Source organism: Neofelis nebulosa, chromosome 9 (genome assembly GCF_028018385.1).
Source record: "Neofelis nebulosa isolate mNeoNeb1 chromosome 9, mNeoNeb1.pri, whole genome shotgun sequence".
NCBI classification, from domain to species: Eukaryota; Metazoa; Chordata; class Mammalia; order Carnivora; family Felidae; genus Neofelis; species Neofelis nebulosa.
Genome location: NC_080790.1, coordinates 124,380,466 through 124,397,031, shown reverse-complemented (window position 1 = coordinate 124,397,031; position 16,566 = coordinate 124,380,466). Strand labels below are relative to the sequence as shown.

At 39.5% G+C, this 16,566-nt stretch overlaps 1 protein-coding gene and 1 long non-coding RNA gene across 17 annotated transcripts in view; one reads left to right on the top strand and one right to left on the bottom strand.

Annotated features, from left to right (window-relative positions):
- Positions 1 to 16,566, top strand: part of PTPRT (protein tyrosine phosphatase receptor type T) — a 1,082,577-nt gene that overhangs the window by 191,415 nt on the left and 874,596 nt on the right. The window lies entirely within an intron of this gene.
- Positions 8,174 to 9,477, bottom strand: LOC131485784 (uncharacterized). The gene is made up of 3 exons (XR_009249013.1): positions 9,166 to 9,477; positions 8,786 to 8,889; positions 8,174 to 8,307 (listed from the first exon to the last, which is right to left on the bottom strand). It is a non-coding gene; the product is annotated as an uncharacterized LOC131485784 (long non-coding RNA).

Below are 16,566 nucleotides of genomic sequence, written 5' to 3'. Positions count from 1 at the left end.
CTTTTATTGATATGATGTATCATGCTGATTGATTTGTGGATACTGAATCACTCTTGCATCCTGGCAATAAATCCCACTTGATCGTTGTGAATTATTTTGTAAATGTATTGCTGAATTTGGTTTGCTAGTATTTTGTGAGGATTTTTGCATCTGTATTCATGAGAGATATTTACTTATAGTTGTTGCCCTCTTTTTTTTTTTTTTTTTTTTTTTTTTGTGGTTGTCTTTATCTGGTTTGGTGTCAGGATAATGCTGACCACATAGAATGAATTTGAGAAGAATAGATATTAACTGTACTTTTAAATGTTTGGTAGAATTCTGCTGTGAGGCTATCTGGTCCTAGACTTTTGTTTGTTGGGAGGTTTTTGATTATTGATACAATTTCCTTCTAATCAGTCTTTCAAAATCTGTTTCTTCATGCTTCAGTTTTGGAAGGTTCTACGTTTCTAGGTGTTTATCCATTTCTTCCAGGTTGTACAATTCATTGGCATAAAATTTTTCATCATAGTACTTCTCCCATTTCTTTGGTGTTGGTCCTCCTTTTTCAGGTGTGATTTTGTTGGAGTTCTTTGCCTTCCATGAGTCTGATTTGAGGTTTATCAATTCAGTTGATCTTTTCAAAGAACCAGCTCCTTGTTTCATTATCTGTTCTATTTTTCTTCAGTTGCCATGCCATTTATTTCTGGTCTAGGCTTTATTTCCTTCCCTCTGATGGTGTTGGGTTTTGTCCATTCTTTTTATAGCTCTTTTATGTGTGAGGTTGGATTGTTTGAGATTTTTCTTCCTGAGGTAGACTTACATTGCTATCAACTTTCCTCTTAGAACTGCTTTTGCTACATCTCAAAGATTTTGGACTGTTGTGTTTTCATTTTCATTTGTGTTCATGTAGTTTTTGATTTTTTTCTTGATTGCTTGATTGACCCATTCATTGTTTCAGTAACATTATTTAATCTCCATGTATGTGTGCCTTTTCCAGATTTTTTTTTTCTGGTGGTTTATTTGTTTCATAGCATTATGGTCAGAAAAGATGCATGGTATGAACTCAGTCTTCCTGGTTTTGTTAAGACTTGCTTTGTGTCCTAATAAGTGATCTGTTCTAGAGAATGTTCCATGTGAACTTGAAAATAATGTGTATTCTTTTCAATACACATTATTCAGAATACACATTGAGAAGAACATATATATTTTGCTGCTTTGGGATGGAATGTTCTGAATATATCTTTTAAATCCATGTGTTCCAGTATGTCCATCAAAGTCACTGTTTCCTTTTTGATTTTCTGTTTGGATGATCTGTCCATCAATATAAGTGGGGTGCCAAAGTTCCCTACTATTATTGTATTACTATTGATTAGTTCCTTTATGTTTGTTATTAACTGTTTTATGCATTTTGGTGCTCTGTATTTGGTGCATAAATACTTAAAATTGTTTTATCTTATTATATAGTGTCCTCCTTTGACTCTTTTTATAGTCTTTGTTTTAAAATCTATTTTTGTTTGATAGAAATAATGTTACCCCAGCTTTCTTTTGACATCCATTTGCATGATACATGTTTTTGCATCTACTCACTTTCAATTTATAAGTCTTTAGGCTTGAAATGAGTCTCTTGTAGACAGCATATACCTGGGTCTTGTTTTTTAATTTTTCCATCACTTGTGTTTTTTGATTGGAGCACTTAGTCCATTTCCATTCAAACTCAATTATTGAAAGATAAGTATTTATTGCCATTTTGTTACTTTTTTTGTGGTTTCTATAGATTTTCCTTGATTCTTGCTGTCTTTCATGGTTTGCTGATTTTCTTCAGTGATACACTTATATTTCTCTTTATTCTGATCTGTTCCTAGTTTTTGATTTGTGATTCCCATTAGGTTTGTATATAGCTTTTCCGGCTTATTGCAGTCTATATTAAGTTGATGGTCACTTACGGTTGAATTCATTCTTTACTCTGCCCCCTACATTTTAGGTATATGGTGTCATATTTTATATCCTTTTATTTTGTGAACCCCTTGACTTATTTTTTACAGATGTACTTATTTTTCATACTACCATCTATGGTCTTCCTTTCCAGTCAGAGTCATCTTTAATATTTCTTGTAGGGCTAGTTGAGTGGTCATGAACTCCTTTAGATATTGCTTGGACCTTGACAGTTTGGAACCTTCTGTCTGTAAAGTGAAGACAAATGCAGCTCTGCACAAATTTGTTCTAAGGGATAATTCAGAATATATGGAATGTAGCCCTGAATATATTCTCAGTAACTGTTAAGTAGGTTCCTTTATTCTCTCTGTTGGTCTGTCTGGCATTTGGATTTGGAAGCTAGGGTCTGGATTGGTCTTTGAATTCTCTTCTATGATTTTGTGCTTGTTTTGGATTTCCCTAGTTAGTTAGCTCCAGCCATTTGTTGCATTTTCCCCAGAGAGGATTAGGTCAGCCTTGACATTGCTGTGGTTAAACATTTGAGTGGGCTTGTTTAGGTTATATCATTTTGGGCTATGGACTCTTAAATCTGTTTCTTTCTTTTGTTTGACAGAATAAAACTGGTATACCCACTGGTGGGTATACCCACAAAAATGTGACTAAATGGTCAATTCTGTACCCTGTTCATGGACATAGAAACTCATATAACCCTTTTAAAGGAAAGTTTGGAAATAGATATCAAGAGCCTTTTTAAGTACCATCGTATCTTTTGATTCAGTAATCCTATGTTTGAGAAATAGTGTGTTAAGATAGTAAACAGATATAGACCCTAACTTATGTACAATTCCAAAAGTGTGTCCTTTTCAGCATCTGAGAAGATACGGCATAAATGTGGTTGTTTGTGCTTGTAAGGGTTAAGGTTCCTTTGGCAGGAGACTAAAAGTCTACATTTCTGTCTGGATGATGGTGATAAGAATGGCTTCGAAATCAGACACAGTTCTTTCACTCATTGTGGTATAGATGAAAGAGGCCACGTGGGGGTAATGGAAGGATCTGATCACTGGTATCAGCCAAAATGGATTTGCATCCAGACGTTGATAGGTGACTGACGTGTGATCTTGCACAGATACCTCCCTTCTCTATGTGCCCATTGCCTCATCTGTAAAACGGGTATGATAATGCTAGCCTTGCAGTGATTTTCTGTGTAGAGGAGAATGTCTAGGACTAGGAATGTGATCCTATATCATCCTTCCTTTTTTTTACAATGAATTGGACTGGTAATTATGGATAAGTTAGCCTTCTGTGTTGATTCTCCTAGGCTCCCTGGGAGATAGCCAGGCTTCCAGACTCCCTTACACCTCCATAGTCCCCAGAAATAGTGTTGGCTGGGTCCTTAGCCAGCTCCCCTAGAAACTGGGGGGTGGGTATGGGCATGGGGAGCAGTTCTGCCTTGTTTCCCCAAACATCATAATGCCATGAGGGCATTAAGACAGAAGCTTTTGGAGAAATTGTTTTCATAAAATAAAAGCTTACAGATTTTAGGTGAATATTATTTTACAATAAAAATCTGAAAGACAAGATTTTGTTTAAAAAAAAAATAACGGGTATCTGATACACAAAGTTTGGAAGGTGTAGAGGAGTAGAAAGACTAGGAAAACAAGGACACATGTTTCCTGACCACCCAAGATAACCATTGTTGGTTTTTTCCTGTATTTCCCTTTAGAGTTGCCTGTGCATTTTCATATAATTGAAATAATACCGTATATATTGCCATGCATCTTCCTTTTTGTTCATTTGGCCACATAATACAGACTTCTCTCACATTATTAAAAACTCTTTGTAAAAATGGCATTGAATCGCTTCATGTTCCTCTATTTAGTGGATATTAGATATATAATTATTCATTTCAGTTATTTTTAAATCAGTTGAAAACAATATTTTCCATATTCGATATTTTGTCTCTTATCCTTAATGTCTATATCAGATATTCCTGAAATTATTTCCTTGTTCAGAATGTCTGTATATCAGGCTAGGGCTGGCAGAATTACACCTTTGAATGTCTGTAATGACTCCAGGTTAAATCTTTAATGCATTCTAGCTATTTTTTTTAATGTTGTCTATAATTTGTATTGGAAATTGAGATGCTGCAGCAGCTTCGATGAGAAATCATACTTCACAAAGTGGAGAGAACGGTGCATTCCTGATTTGGAGTGGCTGTTAATGGCAAATAGAAAATGACCATTTGGGTGGAGCTGGGAATAGCTTTTGTTTTAATTTCTGTTAAGAGCTGGGACTGGGTGGGGGAGGCGGAATGAGAGTTGTGTTCCATTTTGTGGGTAATGTGAATACAGTAGAAATTGAACAGATTTTTTTCTTTCTGTCTCTGGCCTTAGTGGAACTTGTACTAATTTTCTGGAGTTGTTCACCCAGCGCTTACAATTGCTTTTACCAGAAACGATCTCATTTCGGAAGCCTGTGAAGAGGAAAAGGAAATGTGTTCTCACGACTGTGAGTCAGTGTAGAGCGAAGGAAGCCGCAGAGAGCTCTGCGTGTGTCTGTGGGCGTGGAATTGTGTGAGAGTGTGTGTGTTGGGGGCAATGCATTGACAGAATTAAGTCAGGAGAATGTGGGAAATAACAACAAAGTTCTGTGTGGCTCCTGCTTGACATGCTCGAGTGAATGCCAAGATCTCTTCCGGGACTCAGAAGTTTTGGGGTGATAGGGCTTCCCTGTCACTGGTAAGAAAGTATCAGAGGGCCTGGTTGATGGTCTGTGCAGGGTGGCTGGGAGTGGAGACCAGAGAGGTTGCCTAACTTTATCAGGATTGCACAGCTCAGTTTTGCTTAATTGCAAGGCTCCTTCTGATTGCACCCTGCCCCATAGCACCTGCTCCTCTGGAATATGATCTGCTGCTGGTTGGGGGCGGTGGTTGTATGTAAGTGGCTCATGGTCATGTGCTGCTCCTAACTAAGGGCAGATAACACTCATGGACGCTCTGAACTTGTAAAAACCGTAGCCCAAGATTTGCTGTGTTTATATGTTACACCCCCTCAGCTCAGTTCCCCAAAACTCTCGGAGAGAAAAGGGATTACAGAGCTGGGAACTGTATTCTGATTAGCATTTCACTTTTGCACCTGCCAGATGGGGCAGATCATTACCTGGAAATTATGTTCAGTTTTTGTATACAAGAAATACTGGTAAATTACCCTAAACAGAATTTATCCATTTATAGCTGGGGCAGGTGTGTGAGTACACTTTTTCTACTTTTTGATGTTGTACAAATTCAAACTGGAAACCTTCCCTTTGAGGCTTCAGCTCTTATTTTTTTTCTTTGTAAGATATTTATTCCTGTTTCTTTAATTCACGTATTTGAGCACCTGCCATTTGCCAGGTACCATTCCAGGCGTGTGTGTGTGTGTATGCGCGTGTGTGCACACGTAAAACAGATGAGGACCCAGTGTGGAGAGAAGGCCATCAAAAAATTGCAGATACTAGGTGCAGGCAAAATGAGAAGGATGAAGAATTGGGTTGGGTATTGTGTCCAGCCTCCAAAGAAGTGATGTTTGAGTTGACATTTCAGGCCCAGATGTCAAGAGTAACTTGCCATCTGAAGAGTTTGGGAGAAGCAAGTTCTTTTAGTATATTTTATTTCCTCCCCCAAATTGGTGTCTTCTTCTGTCTTCTCCATATCAAAATGGTGCCACCATCCACTTAGTTGCTTGAGTCAAAAGTGTACGAGTTCTCTCCAGTTCCTCATTTTCCCTTTCTATCCCCCACTCTTTTGTCACCAGCCCTGAAAGGTATTCCTAGCTGTCACTTCTCTCCATCTCTGCTCCCAGCTGTCATCATCTCTCCCCTGGACTGCTGTGATAGCTTCCTGATTAATCTTCCTGCTTGCCCCCTTGCCGTGCTCCTGTACCTTATAATTATTCTCCAGCCAGTGGTGAAGGTGCTTCGGACCAGATAGTAGCTACTGGCCATGTGTAGGTATTTAAATTTAAATTACCAAGTGGACTAAAATAGACTAAAAATAAAAATTTGTCAGTTACACTAGCCACATCTCAAGTGCTCATTAGTCACCTGTGGCCAGTGGCTTATTGCATTTGGCAGTCTAGATAACAGAATTACTTCCGTCATTGCAGGAAGTTCTTTAGGATAACTCGGAGATAGAGTAATCTTTCCAAAGTATACACCAGCTCGTGACACTCTGTGCTTGGAACATCAGATAGTTAGGTAGTATTACAGCTCACTGAGAATAAAGGCCAAATACTTTATTCTGATCTAGAGTCCCACATGATGTGGCCCTTCCTACCTGTCCGGCCTCATCATATTTCTGTCTCCTCTTTGATCACTATATTCCAGTCATACTTTGGCTTCCTATTACTAGAACACAAAGAACTTGTTCACTCCTTGGGGCCCTCATAAGAGTTCACACCTGAGTTCCCTCGGCATGGCATGCCCTGTCTTCCCTCCCCCATCCTAAACAAATTCGTTGTGTTGATGGCTCCTTGTGGCATTTAGTCATCAAAATAAATGTCACCATCTCTAGAGGCCTTCCTTGACTTATCCAATCTTAAGTAGCCATCTGCTTGTTAGAGTGAGCGCTGGGTGTTGTATGTAAGTGATGAATCACTAAATTCTCCTCAAACCAACATTACACTATAGATTAACTGGAATTTATTTTTTTTAAATTTTTTTTTTTTTAACATTTTTTATTTATTTTTGGGACAGAGAGAGAGCATGAACGGGGGAGGGGCAGAGAGAGAGGGAGACACAGAATCGGAAACAGGCTCCAGGCTCCGAGCCATCAGCCCAGAGCCTGACGCGGGGCTCGAACTCACGGACCGCGAGATCGTGACCTGGCTGAAGTCGGACGCTTAACCGACTGCGCCACCCAGGCGCCCCTAGATTAACTGGAATTTAAATGAGACTTTGAAACAAAGAAGCCATCCAGTGGCTGTCATACAACTGAGTTAAATTGTCTTCCCACTCTTACTACTGATGTTTTGCTTATTCATTTATTGCTGAATTGTCTTTTGCTTGTCTCAGCTTACTAGTGTCTGGCTTCCCACATAGCAAAAGGCTGTCTGCCTGGTTCAAGGCTACAATCCCAGTGCCTAGAACAGTGCCTGACTTACTGTTGGTGCTCAACTAATACTTGTTTCAGGAATGAATGAATCCTCCCAGGGAAGCAGGACTGCTGCTAGCCCAGATGGCTGCTATAGTGTATGAATTAGAAAAGGCACCCTTTGCTCTGCCTGATCTTGTACAGTGAACATCCTGCCCAACTGCCTGGTAGCGCTCAGAAGGGGGTGACCTCTCTAGGCAAGAGGAATACCAAGTGCAGAGAACCTGAAGGAGGAATATGCTTCATGTGTTTGACAAAAAAGGCTGGTGTCTGTGGAACACACTGTGTAAAGGGGATTGTACAATGAGAAAAAATCAGGAGATGTGGTTGGGGGACAGGTCATATGGGGCCTCAAAGGTTGTGATAAGGAAGTTTTATTAGTGTTCCAAGTACAGTAGGAAGCCATTGGAGGATTTAAGGAAGGGAGAGACATCGCATTTACGGTTTGTTTATTCTCAGTTTTATTTCCTTGCCTTTATGGGTAAATCTGTTCTAACATTTTTCTCAGGTATATGATTTGGGAGAAACTTTTAGTGTGAACGCTAGTTCTCCCAAGGGTCGGGGACTTCTCTGAAGACTGAAAAATCCTCAGACGACACTTTCAGGTGCAGCAATTAGGTCCCAAACGCACACTGTTCTTTGAAAGCTTTCTGGCATTCATTGCTGCTAATTTTGAAGGTTACAAATTTTCAGCTTTCTGCTATCGGTGACAGAGGCACAGAGCAATACTAATTAGGAAAAATCCCAAGTAGTTGATTGTGGCCATTTGGTAGAGTTTTGAAATGCAAATAAAAACATGCGTACAGCTCTTCCTTTGGAATGGGAATACCTATTCAGCCTGGTATTTGGTTTCAGAATCTATCTGCCTGTGAACAGGATGTGTGACCTCTGTGCACGTTTTTTTTTTTTTAATTTTTTTTTTTTCAACGTTTTTAATTTATTTTTGGGACAGAGAGAGACAGAGCATGAACGGGGGAGGGGCAGAGAGAGAGGGAGACACAGAATCGGAAACAGGCTCCAGGCTCCGAGCCATCAGCCCAGAGCCTGACGCGGGGCTCGAACTCACGGACCGCGAGATCGTGACCTGGCTGAAGTCGGACGCTTAACCGACTGCGCCACCCAGGCGCCCCTCTGTGCGCGTTTTTACACGTGAGTACAGATTGAATTGACAACTTGCTCTGGTCTCAATTTCTTCTCTTGAAACGAAAGGAAAAATACATCACTTCTTCCAAAAGTATCCTTTACCATATTCTCTCATTTCTAAGATGCTATAAAGAAAAAAAAATACCCTTGGTTAAATTGTAGCTTTTGGGGAACAACAACATAAACATTATATTAAAAGGATATATCAATAGCAAGAAGGAGGCTGGTTTCAGAGAAGTTAAATGTGAAGCCAAGTATCTCTTAAATCGATCATTCTCTACTTCGGAATCAAAGCTAATATGGGACTGCTAAATTCTAAGCGCTTTGAATACTGACTCATTTAATCCTCAAGGCAATTCTTGAGGTTGGTTTCTTATCCCCGTGTTCCAGATACAGAAACTGAGGCACAGAGAGGTTAAGTAACTTTTCCAAGGCATGAAGGTAAAGTGTGTTTACATATTCCACAGTCTGCAGTGACGTCTTCACAGTAATATTACCTGTTATTATTTGTAGATGTATTTTCCATCATCTTTGTTGAGCAGAGCCGAGCCCAACTTGACAAAGAGCCAGCCTGCTGGTCTTGGCTGGATTCTGAACACTTACCTCCCTAGCTTGACTGTCCAGTTCTGGAGTTCTGATCCAGAGCCCAGAGCATTTGGCTGATCTTGGAACCCAGGTTCATCCTCCCATGTGGACCAGCATTTTGACTGGATTTTTTGTTTGTTCCAAGTCAAGAAAGAAGGAAATACTCAATTATAAAACAGAAAAAAGGAAATAGAAAGAACGCCTTTCTTTTTCAACCCTAGGTAGAGTCCGCCTCTCTGCTGAAACTCTTCTTTTTTTTAATGGCTGTAAAATGAGGGAGAAATTGAGAACAATGACAACTACCAAAAGAGCATTTCCCTTTAGGCAAACCTACGTGTGACACTCCATTAACGATACCTGAGTCGTCTTCCATCTAGTGGGAGCAACACAATACTCACGTTAACCAGTCCCTGATGGTGCCAGAAGCAGGTGATGACTGGTCAGTTTCCATCCTGTCAGTCATTTTCAGGCAAACAGAGGGTGTCTCTGGGTTCCGCATGGACACATAGTCGAATGTTTGCAGCACTGCTTGTAGTTCTGTGAGTGCTTGATGCTTGGTCTGCAGCTTATGGCAGAAAGAGGATGAAGAGCTGGACAGACGTGGGTCCTGGGGTCTTCACCTGCCACTCACTCAGCTGATGTCTGTCAACTCTGAGCCTCAGCATCCTTCATTGTGCAGAGAAGAAATAGTAATCGCTTATGTCAGCAGGTCATTGTGAGGAGTAAGTGGCTTGAAGCCTAGGAAAGTGATTTATAAACAGGAAGCTGTGGGAAATACTAGCTTTGTTATGATGTATGTTATGTTCAGTGAGCTTTTGATTTGCCACAGAGTTCGCTTGTGTAATTCTGGGTATTTTTGTGTCCTGGGACCCTTTTGCCTGTCCCTTCTCCTTCACAAGTTGCCCATCTGTGAGTTCCTTTGGTACTTGGCAGTTTGTGTATCCATTCACACATCGATGTCTCCACTCACCCAACCTACTGAATGCCTGTTGTATACCAGGTACTAGGCTAGGTTCTGGAAAACAAAGATGAATCACATAAGGATGGTTGTGGCCCTTAGGAAGCCTGTAGGCTAACGGGGGAATGGAGGAGTCCACAGAGGAGTGTCATCGGGTGCGATTGGCACCGTAACTCAGGAGTAGGCTGCAGACAGTGAGGATGTGAGGTGAGCACTCAGTTCTGTTAGGGTTGGCAGTAGAAGGAGAGGGAAAGGCTAAAGGAAGCTCCTGAAAAGGAGATGGCACTTGAGCAGAGTCTTGAAAGGTATCTACTTGTCAGGCTGGGGGAAAGGGCATACCTGAAATAGCGCGTAGTAGCCTGGCACATTCAGGAAACTGAATACTGAGTCCTGCCTTGAGAAGAGGGTGTTCAGGGAATTTGTCTTGGCAGATCTGAGCTCCAAGAGGCAAGCTGGGGCCATGTGGTGGGAATCCTCAGACACTAGACCGAGCATCTTGAGTTATCTCAATGTGCATCTTTGGGCTGCCAGCCACTGGCTGCAGGTTTTAGTAGGAGAGTGTCAGTCTTTAGTTTGAATGTTGGGAAATTTTTCCTGCCTTCTGGTGTAGGCGAGGGATTGGCTGGTACAGGACAAGGATGAAGGCAGGGGGCTGGGTGGAGGCTGCTGCACTGGTCAGAATAATAGTCTAGGGGAGAAGGGATTCGGGGGCAGGTGAATGGGATCAACCACTGCATAGATTCCTAGGGCTTCTATAGCAAATGACCACCAATGTTTTGGTGACTCAAAACAACAGAAATGTATTCTCTGAAAGTTCTAGAGGCCAGAGTCTGAAATCAAGGTATCAGCAGGGCCATGCTTCCTCTGAAAACTCCAGAGCATACTTTGTCCCCTATCTGGTTGCTTCTGGTGGCTATTGGCACTCTTTGTGACTGTATCACTCTAGGTTGTGCCTGTCTTTTCACATGGCCATCTGTGTCTTTTCCTCTTTTGTTTCTTAGAAGGACACTTGTCACTGGAGTTAGAACCCATCTTAGTAATTCAGGATAATCTCATCTCAAGATCCTTAACATGATCATATCTGTAGACTCAGTTTCCCAAAATGGTCATATTCAGTTTTGAGGGATCAGAATGTGGACATATCTTTTGATGAGCACCGTTAAACCCATTACACCTACTGAATGGATGGAGCTGCTCCTGTTCTCGGGGTCCCTGTAAGTAGCTATAGAAGGAAGGGCTGAGGTCTTGCACAAATGTCCTAGCAAAGTTGTATAAACTCATCGTGTGCTGAAACGCCGTAGCATCTCCCCACAGTACCTCTGCAGTGTCTGATGAGTAGATAATGGTAGACCAACCGCCTCTGTGAAAAGAGGTGTAAAGACACAACGAAAAGAGGTGTAAAGACACAACATTCAAGAGACTGTTATTAGTGGAGAATCAAATTTTCTCTGACAGTTCTGCAAGTACATTGCAACAGTCTCTTAAGCAAAACGTATTTTCTAAAGACAATTCTCCTTGAATTTTACAAACTTTTCTCAGCCTGATTGTGTACAATGGAATGAACTCCAGCCTTGCTCTGTTTCTGTTTTTCTCCTTGTTTGTACCCAGTTGCTGTAAATAATGTTGGCAGAACTGTGTCTCGGGGAAAAGGCTGCTCATTTTCATGTGGTTTTGTTGCATCACTGCTGACACCCAGGTGAAGCAGCACCAAGTGCTCCCTGACCCACTGTCTCCTTCATTTGGCAGATGCTGTCAGAGGCCTACTGGAAGCTGGGCAGTGCTTTCTGCTGCAGATACAGGGAGAGACTTGATGCAATCCCTATTCCTGACTTGTAGTCTTGTGGGGGTAATGGACGTCCACACGGCCATGGCACTGTGCATTGAGGACTATGATAACACAGCAGGGGGCGGAGGGTGGCAGGAGGAGGCAAGGGGGCATAGAGGAGAGATGGATTCCCCAAAAGTAGAAGTGGAAACACCCAATAAATACATGAAATCCTACCAACCTCAGTAGACACCAGGCGTGCTACTTAAGACAAGGTACTGTTTTCACTTGTTAAACTAGGCAAGATAAAATAAAAGTGGAATAATGCTCTGTGTTGGCAAGCATGTTAGAAAATAGTCTCAAACACTGGTGGTGGGAATGTGAATTGGTACAAGCTTCCTGGAAAGCAATTTGATGAGAGGTTCAAAAGACTGGAAAAGCCAAGTCTGTTCAAGATGTCACTTTGTGACATTTTCAGGCTCCTTGTTTTCCCTACATCCTCTTGGGTGTCTCCTCCATCATGCTGCTTGCCACGTGGGGTTGGAATTATCTGTTGGGTATCTTTCTACCCCACTAGACTGAGACCAGGATTTCTGTTTCTCTAGTGCTTAGTACTGTGCTTTTCTGAATATTCTAGCCTCGTAATAGCTTTGGGATTGAGTGTTTCCTGAATGTTGCAGTTTCTGTGGAATTTTCCTAGATACTCTTGCATGTTTATTTTTTATGGATCAAATTTAGGATTGCTTTGTCAAAATACCCCTTCCACTATCTCCCATGAAAATGAAATTGGATATTGGTTGGGATTTCTTAAATGTGTAGATGAATCTAAAGAGAATTAGCCTCTTTACCATATTAAGGCTTCTCATCTATGAGCACGATGACCTTCTGTTGGTTGAAGCTTTATTTTATGACTCTCCGGGAAGCTTAGTAATGTATTTTTTTTTTTTTTTTACAAGTGCAAATCTTGTTGAAATCATTGGGTTCTTCAGACAGCAATGTGCTGGAGTCTGTCAGTACCTGCTCATAAGAGCTGATTATTTTCAGAACTTCAGTGTGGTGGTTGTAAAACACAGCCATTCTTAAAACTTAAATTATATAAATTTCCAGTGATACATATTATAAAAGTAATAAATACCCAAAACTCATGACTTTTTAATTGTTTCATGAAATTTTGCTATCAATGCCCTCGGATTTATTTGGGTGTGTGGTATATCTGTAAGCAGGAAATACTGTGTAACAGGGTACCGTGGCACATCTCCTCCTAGCTGTGCATGCAGTAAAACCATGTTGGGCATGGTGGGAATATTTAAACTGAAAAAATGAGAAATACTATAAATGTTATAAATCGGGGCATCCCCCCCCCCCAGCTCACTATTGATGAGTTTATATCAGTGTGTGTGTGTATGTATGTGTATTTAAACATGTATATATAGATAATTGGACATTTTCTGCCCCAGCTTTATATTTTCTTATTGGCTGATAATGTTACATGAAAAAAACAATGAGTTTATTCATTTACTTTTATGCTAGATGTCTTACTGAATTTGAATAGAAGTTAGAATCATTTTCCTGTTGATTACCTTGGCTTTCCTAGGTAGATACAAATCACTTTAAAATAATGATAATTAAACTATTTTACTAAGAACTTAAATCAGGAATGGGTATTTATTCTAATCAAATATCATTTGGCATCTATTGATAAACTTGTATGATGTTAAATTTAAAATACATTTCTCCTTGAATTAAATACACTAATTTATTGATGCTGAAATTTCCTTGTATTTCTGGAATGAAATTTATTTGATCATGTTATAATAATTTTTTTCATATGTGATAGGACTTGGTTTCTTCATTTTTATTTATACACATGATACTGGTTTTAAAGGTTTATAATTTTGTGATTTTGGTTGGATCATGGTATCATGCTTATGACAGAAATCTTTATAAAATGATTAGTGATATGTATACCCTTTTATTTTTTTTATTTTTTAAACTTCTTTTGTGTTTATTTTTGAGAGAGAGAGAGAGAGAGAGAGAGAGAGAGACAGAGAATGGGTGGGGGAGGAGCAGAGAGAGAGGGAGACAGAATCCGAAGCAGGTTCCAGGCTCTGAGCTGTCAGCACAGAGCCTGACGCAGGGCTTGAAACCATGAACTGTGAGATCATGACCTGAGCCTAAGTTGGAGGCTTAACCCACTGAACCACCCAGGCGTCCCATGTTTGCTCTTTTAAAATTGGCTAAATGTTGTTTAACCTTTGGCCTTGACATCTAGGTAACAAAGCATATAGGACTTTTAAAAATGAGTTGTTGAGGTTCTTTTGTGGCATAGTATTAAGAATTCTCTGTACGAAAAGAAAGTTGTACGTAAGTCTTTTAAGTCTACACTATTGATTATACTAGTCGTGGCTTCTTTATTTTTATTTTTAAATTTTATTTCGATTCCAGTGTAGTTAACAAAGCATTAGATTGGCTTCAGGTGTACAATGTAGTGATTCCACAGTTAAGTATATTACTCCCTGCTCATCAGGATAAGAATACAGAGTCCCCTTCACCTGTTTCACCCATCCCCACCCACTTCCCCTCAGGTACCCATCTGTTTTCTATAGTTAAGTCTTTCTTTGTATGTCTTTTTCTCTCTTTGCTAAATTCTATATATGGGTGACATCGTGTGATATTTGTCTTTCTCTGACTTACTTTGTTTAGCATTATACTCTCTAGATCCACCAGTGTTGTTGCAGATAACAAGATTTCATTCTTTTTTATGACTCAGTAATCCATTTTGTGTGTGTGTGATTGTACGTACACACACATACCACATATACCACGTTTTCTTTATGCATTCATCTATCAGTGGGCATCTGGTCTGCTTCCATAAGTTGGCTATTGTAAATAATGCTGCAGTAAACCTAAGGATTGCATAATCCTTTAGAATTACTGTTTTCATATTTCTTTCAGTAAATATCCCATAGTGCCTTTACTGGATCATATGGTAGTTTATTTTGGATTTTTTGAGGAATTTTCTTACTGTTTTCCACAATGGCTGCACCAATTTGCATTCCCACTAACTGTGGAAGAGGGTTCCTTTTTCTTCATATCCTTGCCAACACCTGTTGTTTCTTCTGTTTTTGACATTTGCCACTGTGACAGATGTGAGCTGATAACTCGTTGTGGTTTTGATGACTTCCCTGATGAGTGATGTATAGCACTTCTTCATGTGTCATCCACCTGTATGTTTTCTTTGGAGAAATCTGTTCATTCTTCTACCCATTTGTAATTGGATTATTTTTTGTGTGTTGAGTAGTATCAGTTCTTGATATATTTTGGGTACTCTTTAGTGGGTATATAATTTGTAAATACTTTCTCCGATTCTGTAGGTTGCTTTTTAGTTCTGTTGATGGTTTCCTTTGCTGTGCAGAAGCTTTTTATTTTGGTGTAGTCCCAAAAGTTTAGTTTTGTTTCCTTTGCCTCTGGAGACCTATCTAGAAAAAAAGTTAATGTAACTGATGTCAGGAAAATTACTGTCTTTGTTCTTTTTTAGGGTTTTTAATAGTTTCAGGTCTCACATTTAGGTCTTTAATCCATTTTGAATTCATTTTTGTGTATGGTAAAATAAAGTCCGGTTTCATTCTTGTGCATGTAGCTGTCCAGTTTTCCCAACACCATTTGTTAAAGAGACTGTCCTTTTCCCATTGGATATTCTTTCTTGCTTTGTTGAAGATTAAGTGACCATATAATTGTGGGTTTATTTCTGGATTATCTATTCTTTTTCATTAATCTTTGTGTTCTTTTTTGTGCCAATACCATATTGTTTGGATTTGTAAACTAAACAGCTTTGTAATAGAACTTGAAGTCAGGAATTGTGATACCTCCAACTTTGCTTTTCTTTCTCAGGATTGCTTTGGCTATTTGGAATCTTTTGTGGTTCCACCCAAATTTCAGGACTGTTTGTTCTAGTTCTGTGAAAAATGATATTTTGATAGGGATTGCATTAAATGTGTCAATTGTTTGGGATTGTATAGACATTTTAACAAAATTTGTTCTTCCAATCCAATCGCCTTGATCATGGTGAATGATTTTTTAAAAGTATTGTTGAATTTGGTTTGCTCATATTTCGCTGGAGATTTTTGTGTCTATGTTCATGAGAGATATTGGCCTGTAGGTTTTTTTTGTTGTTGTTATCAGGGTAATGCTGATCAAATAGCATGGACTTGGAATATTTCTTTCCTCTTCTGTTTTTCTGGAATAGTTTGAGAAGACGAGGTATTAACTCTCCTTTAAATGTTTGGTAGAATTCCCCTGCGAGGCTATCTAGTCCTGGATTTTTGTTTGTTGGGAGATTTTTGGTTACCGATTCAATTTCCTTGCTAGTCATCAGTCTATTCAGATTTCCTATTTCTTCCAGCTTCAGTTTTGGAAGGTTATGTCTCTACAAATTTATCCATTTCTTGTAAGTTCTCTAATTTGTTGGCATGCAATTTTTCATAGTAAATGTCTTATAATCCTTTGAATTTCTGTGGTGGTGCTTGTTATTCCTCCTCTTGAATTTGTGATTTTGAATTCTCTCTCTCTCTCTCTCTCTCTCTCTCTCTCTGTTCTCTGTCTCTCTGTAAGTTCATTAATTTTGTTGATGTTTTCAAAGAATTAGCTCCTGGTTTCATTGATAAGTTCTATTTCATTTATTTCTGCTCTAATCTTTATTATTTCTTTTGTTTTGGGTTTTGTTCTTTTTCTAGCTCCTTTAGGTGTAAGGTTAGGTTGAGATTTTTCTTCTTGAGGGAGGTATGTATTGCTATAAACTTCCCTCTTAGAACAGCTTTTGATGCATCCCAAAGGTTTTGGAGTATTCCTTATTCTTATTTAAATTTTCCTCTTTTGATCAGTCAGGACTCTGAAGTAGGTTAAACTTACTTACTGTTACTATATTTCTGTTGATTAGTTTTCTAGCAGTGTTACTTGTTGCAGAAAATGTCTTTTTTAAAAAAAATGTTTATTTTTGAGACAGAGTGAGCAGAGGAGGGGAAGAAGGAGAGGGAGACAGAGAATCCCGAGCAGGCTCTGTGCTGTTAGTACAAAGCC